This window comes from Mandrillus leucophaeus, unplaced genomic scaffold, assembly GCF_000951045.1.
Source record: "Mandrillus leucophaeus isolate KB7577 unplaced genomic scaffold, Mleu.le_1.0 Scaffold1168, whole genome shotgun sequence".
NCBI lineage: Eukaryota > Metazoa > Chordata > Mammalia > Primates > Cercopithecidae > Mandrillus > Mandrillus leucophaeus.
The window spans coordinates 154,324-161,142 of record NW_012099965.1 but is presented as its reverse complement, the minus strand read 5'-3'; positions in this window follow the sequence as shown (position 1 = coordinate 161,142).

Genomic DNA, 6,819 nt, shown 5'->3' with positions numbered 1-6,819 from the left:
TCCCTACCCACAGAAGGCATTGTGCCGTATCTCTGGGGCTCTCGCCTAGGTGATGTGGCTCTCCTGCTTTGGTCTTCCTCTCAGAAAGTATTGTGATGTATTGCTGAACCTAGAACCTAGGTGATGTGGCTCTCCTCTACTGTTTGGGCTCTGACCAAAAAGAGATTGCGACATATCACTAGGCCCAGCACCTAAGTGTTGTGGCTCTCTGCCCTCTCCTAGGCACTGCATACATTGCATATAGTGACATACGGCTGGATCCAAAACCAAAGTAATGCAACTCTTTTGCATTGGCAATGTTGGCAATGTCCACAGGTGTATTACCACGTATCTTTTTTTTAGCTCTGAAATTGAGCTCTGAAATAATCTGGATCTTTGATCTTTGTTCTCATCTCTATTGAGTTTAAACTTTAATCCAAAAGCCATGACAATAGTCATAATTACTGAATGTCACAAAGTGATAACTTTCTTCTCTTCCTCCTCCTTTTCTCTTTCCCTTTTCCATCAGCTCCTTTCCTCTTCCTCCTCCCCCTCCTCTCCTCCTCCTCATCCTCCTCATTATCTCCTGTTTTTCCCCTTCACTTCCTTCTCTCCTACTCCTCTCCTTCTCCTCCTCCTTTCCTCTTCCTCTTCTCCTCCTATTTTTCTCTTCCTCCTTCTCCTCTCCTCCTCCTCTTCCTCTCCTACTCTTTCTACTCCTCCTTCTTCTCTCCTCCTCCCGTCCTCTCCTTCTCTTCTTCTTATGCTTTTTCTCCTCCTCTCCTTCTTTCCCTGCTCCTCTTTCTCCTCCTCTTGTCTTCCTTCTCTTCTCCTCTTCACCTTTCCCTGCTCCTCCTCCTCATCGTCTCTTCCTGCTCCTCCTCCTCCTTCTCAGTTCCTCCTTATTCTTTTCCTCTTCTCCTTGTCCTCCTCTCCTCCGCCTTTTTCTTTTCCTCTCTTCATCCTTCTTTTCATCTCCTCCTCCTCCTTCTTCTCCTCCTCTCCTCCTTTTTCTTCTCTTCCTCCTTCTTTCTTCCTCCTTTTCCTTTTCTTTTTCTCCTCCTCCTCCTCCTCTGCTCCTTCTCCCCTTTTCCTCCTCCTCTTCTTTCTCCTCTCCTCCTCCTTCTCTCCTCCTCCTCCTTCTCTCCTCCTCCTTCTCTCCTCTTCCTCATTCTCCTCTCTTCCTCTTTGTCTCCTCCTCCTTCTTTTCCCCCCTCCTCATCTTCTCCTCTTCCTTCTCCTCTGTCTCCTCTCCTCCTTCTCATTTTCCTTTGATCCTCTTTCTCCTTATCCTCTTCTCCTCCTCCTCCTGTCATCCTTTGTCTCTCATGCTTCTCTTCCTTCTTTCTCCTCCCTTTTTTCTCCTCTTCTCTTCCCTTTTTTTCCTCCTCCTCTCCTTCTCCTCTCCTCATCCTTCTTTTCTTTTTCTCCTCCTCTTCTTCTCCTCCTCCTTCTGTCCTCCTCCCAGCTTTGTTTTTCTCTTCATCTCTCCTGGTTCCCTTGTCTTCCTCTCCTGTTTATTTTCTCCTCTTCCTCTATTCTTACTATCTTCTCATTTTCTCCTCCTCTCCTCTTCTTCTTGTTTCCTCCTCCATTTTTCTCTCTACATTTTCCTCTTTTCCTCCTCCTCTTTCTCCACTCCTTCACTCCTACTCCTCCTCTTTCTGAGCTACTGGCCACGTCAAGCAGCACCCGGCAGGTGCAGTGAGGGTCTCTGCAGGGCTGCCCTAGAAAGACCTGATGTGCATCTATATTCGCTTTTGGAGGGTAGGAATCCGGCCCAACCCAGACGCCGAGTTTATTCATATATTTGTTTATTCTATGAGAAAGGGTCTTGCTCTGTCACCCAGGCTGGAGTGCAGTGGCACAAGCTTATGACTCACTGTAATGTCAAGAGAGCCTCTCACCTCAGCCTCCCGAGTAGCTGGGATTGCAGGTGTGGCCCACCACACCTGACTAAATGTCTTCCCTAGTGACGGGGTCTCACCACGTTGCCCAGGCTGGGCTGAAACTTCTGGACAAAAGTGCTTCTCCTGCCTTGGCCTCCCGGAACCCTGGGGTGAATTTATTTGTTATAGAGCCGCCGGGACTCGGATGGTGCAAGCCTCCTAGGCCAGAAACATCTTCCGGACACTGCTCCCCACCTTCTGCTCTCTCTTTCCTGGCATCCTTCCCCTGTGGAATGAGGAACTTTCCTTCTATGGCCTTTCCAGTCCCTCTCTGGCAGGGAAGCCTGGAAACTAGGGCTCCTGCTGTCCCCCGCAGCCGCAAAGCATCAGGGGTGCTGGCCAGGAGGTGGCCTCCCGGGGCGCTCTCGCCAGGGTGTTTGGTGGAAGCGCCTGCCGAGCCCTGCTTTGCGGATTTGAAATTCCTGGGCAGAGGACACTGGCGTCGAGGGGGCAGCAGGCAGCCCTGCGCCCTGGCCCTTTCCTGGCTGGCAGTTTTGGTGTGGCCGACTACCACCTAAGGCCCAGGAAAGAGCAGGGTCAGGGCCCTGCCATGGGGGCGTTTATCGTTCCTCTCTCTTCCGTTGGCGGGGTGTGTGTTTTACAGGGATCCGTCAGTGTGGAGTGCACCTTCCTTGTGCGAGTAAGGGACTCCTTGCCGGGTTCCATCGTGAGTCCAGGAAAAAGGCAGGGGCGGGGTGGGGGGGCTTCTCCAGCTGGAAAAATCTGTGGCTGTTTCCGGGGCTTCCTTTTTTCCTCCCACACCAGCCTGCAACCTAGTGTCGCTTCCTCTGTCCCCAGCACCAGCCTCTGCCTGGTCCCCCCTCCCCTCATCCCACTAGGGAGCAGGGGAGGTCCTTCCCGTCACCGACGCCCTCCCTGGGAAGAGGCGCGTTTTCTCAACCGAAGGCACATCGAGGATGTCACTCACTCCGTGGCCAAGGGTGAGGACGGGACGCTGTGCCCGATCCCACTGCCTGGCGGGGCCGCTTCCTTTCCTGGCAGGGCGGACACCTGCAGGGCGCTGGGATCCGGCCCAGGGCAGAACGCGCTGGACAGTGGGCCGCTTGTCAGGCGCCCTGGGCACCTGGCGACCCTCGTCGGCGCTGCATCCATGAGAGGTTATAAATGAGGAGGAAAGTTTTTATTTATTTATTTATTTATTTATTTATTTATTTATTTATTTTTCTGCTCAGCGGATTTGTCCTCCCTCTCTCCTTACTGGTTAGGAGATAGAACACGAGCCCAGATCCGGGCCAGCAGTTCACACTCCATTACAAAACTCTAAACAGCATCGGAGCTAGCAACAGTACACATTTGGGGAACATGGGAGGGATTTTCTTCTTCTTTTGTGGGTGGTGATGTTAGTGGTTGTGGAGAGAGAGAGAAGGGTGAATAAAATTGTAACGATTTGGTAGGTTGAAAAACCTGTCTGGGATTTTCATTATCAGAAAATTGAACCCTCATTCTTGCTTAAGAGTTTAGACTCAAGCTTACCCCTTTCAAAGTCAGTGAAAACTAAGTTTGTCTGTTAGATGAGAAGGCTGAAAACAGTGAGACACTTCCATCTGGAGGAAAACAATGATTTCTGCAAAGGCAGTTACCAGACCATCCCCATATATTTGAAGGTGTTGTTCCTTTTTTTAGATATGTAGTGGTCCCTGCACCTGTGCACAATGATGCTGAAGTATATTTAATAGAAGGGGAAAGTGAGGGAAAGGAAATTGCAAAGAGAATAATGTGATTTTGTCTTCATTTTTCACGCCCTTGAAAAGCATTGTTTAGTTTTGATGCTTTTTCAAGTAGGCAGGTAGAATTTCTAAGCCATATTTTAATCAGGGAGTCTGTTAGAGGCCAAAGGGTTGGCTAAAACCTCTTTGGAAACACACACAAAAGAAACGCTTAGTTCTGTGGTACCTTCAAGAGTCGACAATTTTTGCAGGAATGGGTATGAATTCCTTTCAAAGGGTCTTGTGCTCCATTACAAGTGAATGAAGTTGCACTGTTTATCACTTTTTAAAATACTGCTAAACTGCTTGCATGTTAGAATATCTTGTTTTTAAAGAACTTGTTGGATGTTTGATAATTTTTAGAAATGCTACTAATGCTTATGGATATAAGCATTCTCTGGGGTTGTCTAGATACCACTTTATTTCTCATCAGCAATTCAGACTGTAAGCCCTGAGCGTGGCAGACAGGTGTTTGTTATGTGATGTAAACATGCATCTCACTAAGCTGGTACAGGTGGTACATTCATACCTAACTTATTACACTATCCAAGTGACTATTTGATGTTCCTGCAACTAAACATTCCCATCTAGGGGAACATTTTTTATTTTAAGTCACTTCAGGCAGACTCCTGAGGTCTTATTTGCATCTGAAACAGGCACAGCATGTTGAAGGGAAAAAAATAAACCTTATCTTATTAGTCCTGCATTAGATCAATAGCTGTTAATTAACAACCTGGTGTATGCCAGGCACTGTACAACATAGGTGCCCTGGTAATAAATGACTGGTAATAAATGTAGTCAGAAGAACACTGTGGCTCAGGCCCGTAATCCCAGCACTTTGGGAGGCTGAGGCGGGTGAATAAACTGAGATCACGAGTTTGAGACCAACCTTACCAACATGGTGAAACCTCATCTCTACTAAAAGTACAGATTAACCGCGCGTGGTGTCACATGCCTATAATCACACCTATTTTGGGAGACTGATGCAAGAGAATTCCTAGAACCCAGGAGGTGGAGCTTGCGGTAAGCTGAGATTGCGCCATTGCACTCACTCACTCACTCACTCAATCAGTCAATGTAGTTGCCCTTCATCAGGGATCCTCAACACCGGGGCACAGACTGATACTAGTCTGTGGCCTGTTACAAACCAGGCTGCACAGCAGGAGGTGAATGGTGGGTGAGTGAGGCTTCGACGTTATTCACAGCCACTCCCCATCACTTGCATTACAGATCAGCAGCAGCATTAGATTATCATAGGAGGGCAAACACTATTGTGACCTGCGCATGTGAGAGATGTAGGTCGCACACCATTTCTGAGAATCTAATGCCTTAAGGTCTGTCACTGCCCCTCATCACCCCCAGTTGGGAACATTTTAGTTGCGGGAAAATAATCCCAGGGCTCTCACTGATTCTACATTATGGTGAGTTGTTTATTTCATTATGTATTACAATGTAATCATATTAGCAACAAAGTGGACAGTAAGTGTAATGCGCTTGACTCATCCCAAATGAAAACCATCCCGCCACACGTGCGGAAAAATTGTCTTCCGCAAAACCAGACCCTGGTGTCAAAAAGATTGGAAACCACTGTCCTACACTGTATAGTGCCTGCGGGTAGCCAAACATTTCTCAGTGGGGTTAATTAGATAGAACTTTTAAAAGCTGTATTTGTCTTTTGATAGCTTGCTTTGTATTCTTCTCTTTTTTCCCTTTTCTCAGAGACAATGGGGTAGGATTATATATTGGATATTTCTGGTGGTTTAATTACTTAAAATATTCCTTATTCATTTTGGTGTGCCTTCTTGGACTAAGTTATTTTCACCCCGGTTTTTTGAAAGCATTCAGCAAAGATTTCAGATTTCTACTCAGAGCAAAACTATTAGGGTCGGGTGGATATATTGACACCTGTTATAGCTGCTTTATGATCTACCCAAGGGCTGGCAATAAATGAAGCTCAGGATCCACAGTTCCTCACTACCGCTTAGCCCCATGGAACAGCTGCTTTATAGAGTCAGCTTGATTTCAAAACTATGTAGCTTTAAAAGTATACTGCTTCTTTACCTCTGTGTATGTGTGTTGTTATTTTTAATAAAGAAGACCATATTTTTTTTTTCAAAATAAATTCGGTTGATTTTGAAGGTATAAGGGAATTTAAAATGAAACTTTAGCCTTTGGTGGCATTACCATTGATAAATATGATGACAGGCATCTTGTCAGTAGCTTTTCTACCTCATGGGATTGTTGTAAGGATAATATAACTGTTCCAGAAACTCAAAACCTACATATGGAATAAAGTGGCATATTTTGAGATCAGGAAGCTTTGTGGGTGTCCACTGTGGATTTCCTTTCCAGAATGATAATTTTTTTACTGTTTTGCTTTGGGAAAGGGGGAAAGGGTGCTACTGGCCTTTAGCGTACAGACACTAGAAATGCTGCTCCACATATTGCAATGCATAGGACAGCCCCAAATGTCAGGAGAGCTGAAGTCAAGGAAGCCTGCTTGAAGGTATAGTAGTGGCCTTTATTGCATCCACAAGCACACTGGGTGCATTCCCTGTACTGCATGTGCTATTTTTAGAAATCTGAAATTCCATAAAGTAGGTAAGCTTTTATCTGCCTCTAAGGTGTCATGGTTGGCAAGGTCAAAGTTTTACAAGAAGCTTGGGATTGAGGAAAACATGAAGTGCTGTTGAATGTATTTGAAAACTCCATAGTAAATAAGAGTTCTAGAACTCATCTTCTTCTACAACAAATGAGATGCATTGGCTCTGTAAAGCTGTTTTGGTAGGTGGCTCAGTTTTCCCAGTCACCGCCTCAGTTATTTAGGAAACTCGCTGTGATGCTGTCATCTGCCAGTCTTCCTCATGCTTTCAGTTATGTGGAGCGTATCTTTTAAAAGAATTCTTTGAATCAGCTCTTACTTGCTTGACAGTTAATGTTTTTGCATTCATAGTCTCTCTTATTTTAATTTCTCAAGTTTTTGCAAAATTCTTACATAACTATCTGCCCTTTTCATAGAGCAGTGCTTGTGAGCCAGGTCTTCTATCCATACATGTCCTCTTGAGAGGGTGGATGTCAGTCAGCTGCTATGGCTGAGAGGGACGCGGATAATACAGGGATGCAATAAAGGAGAGAGTGATAATTTTTATGTTCTGGGATCCCAG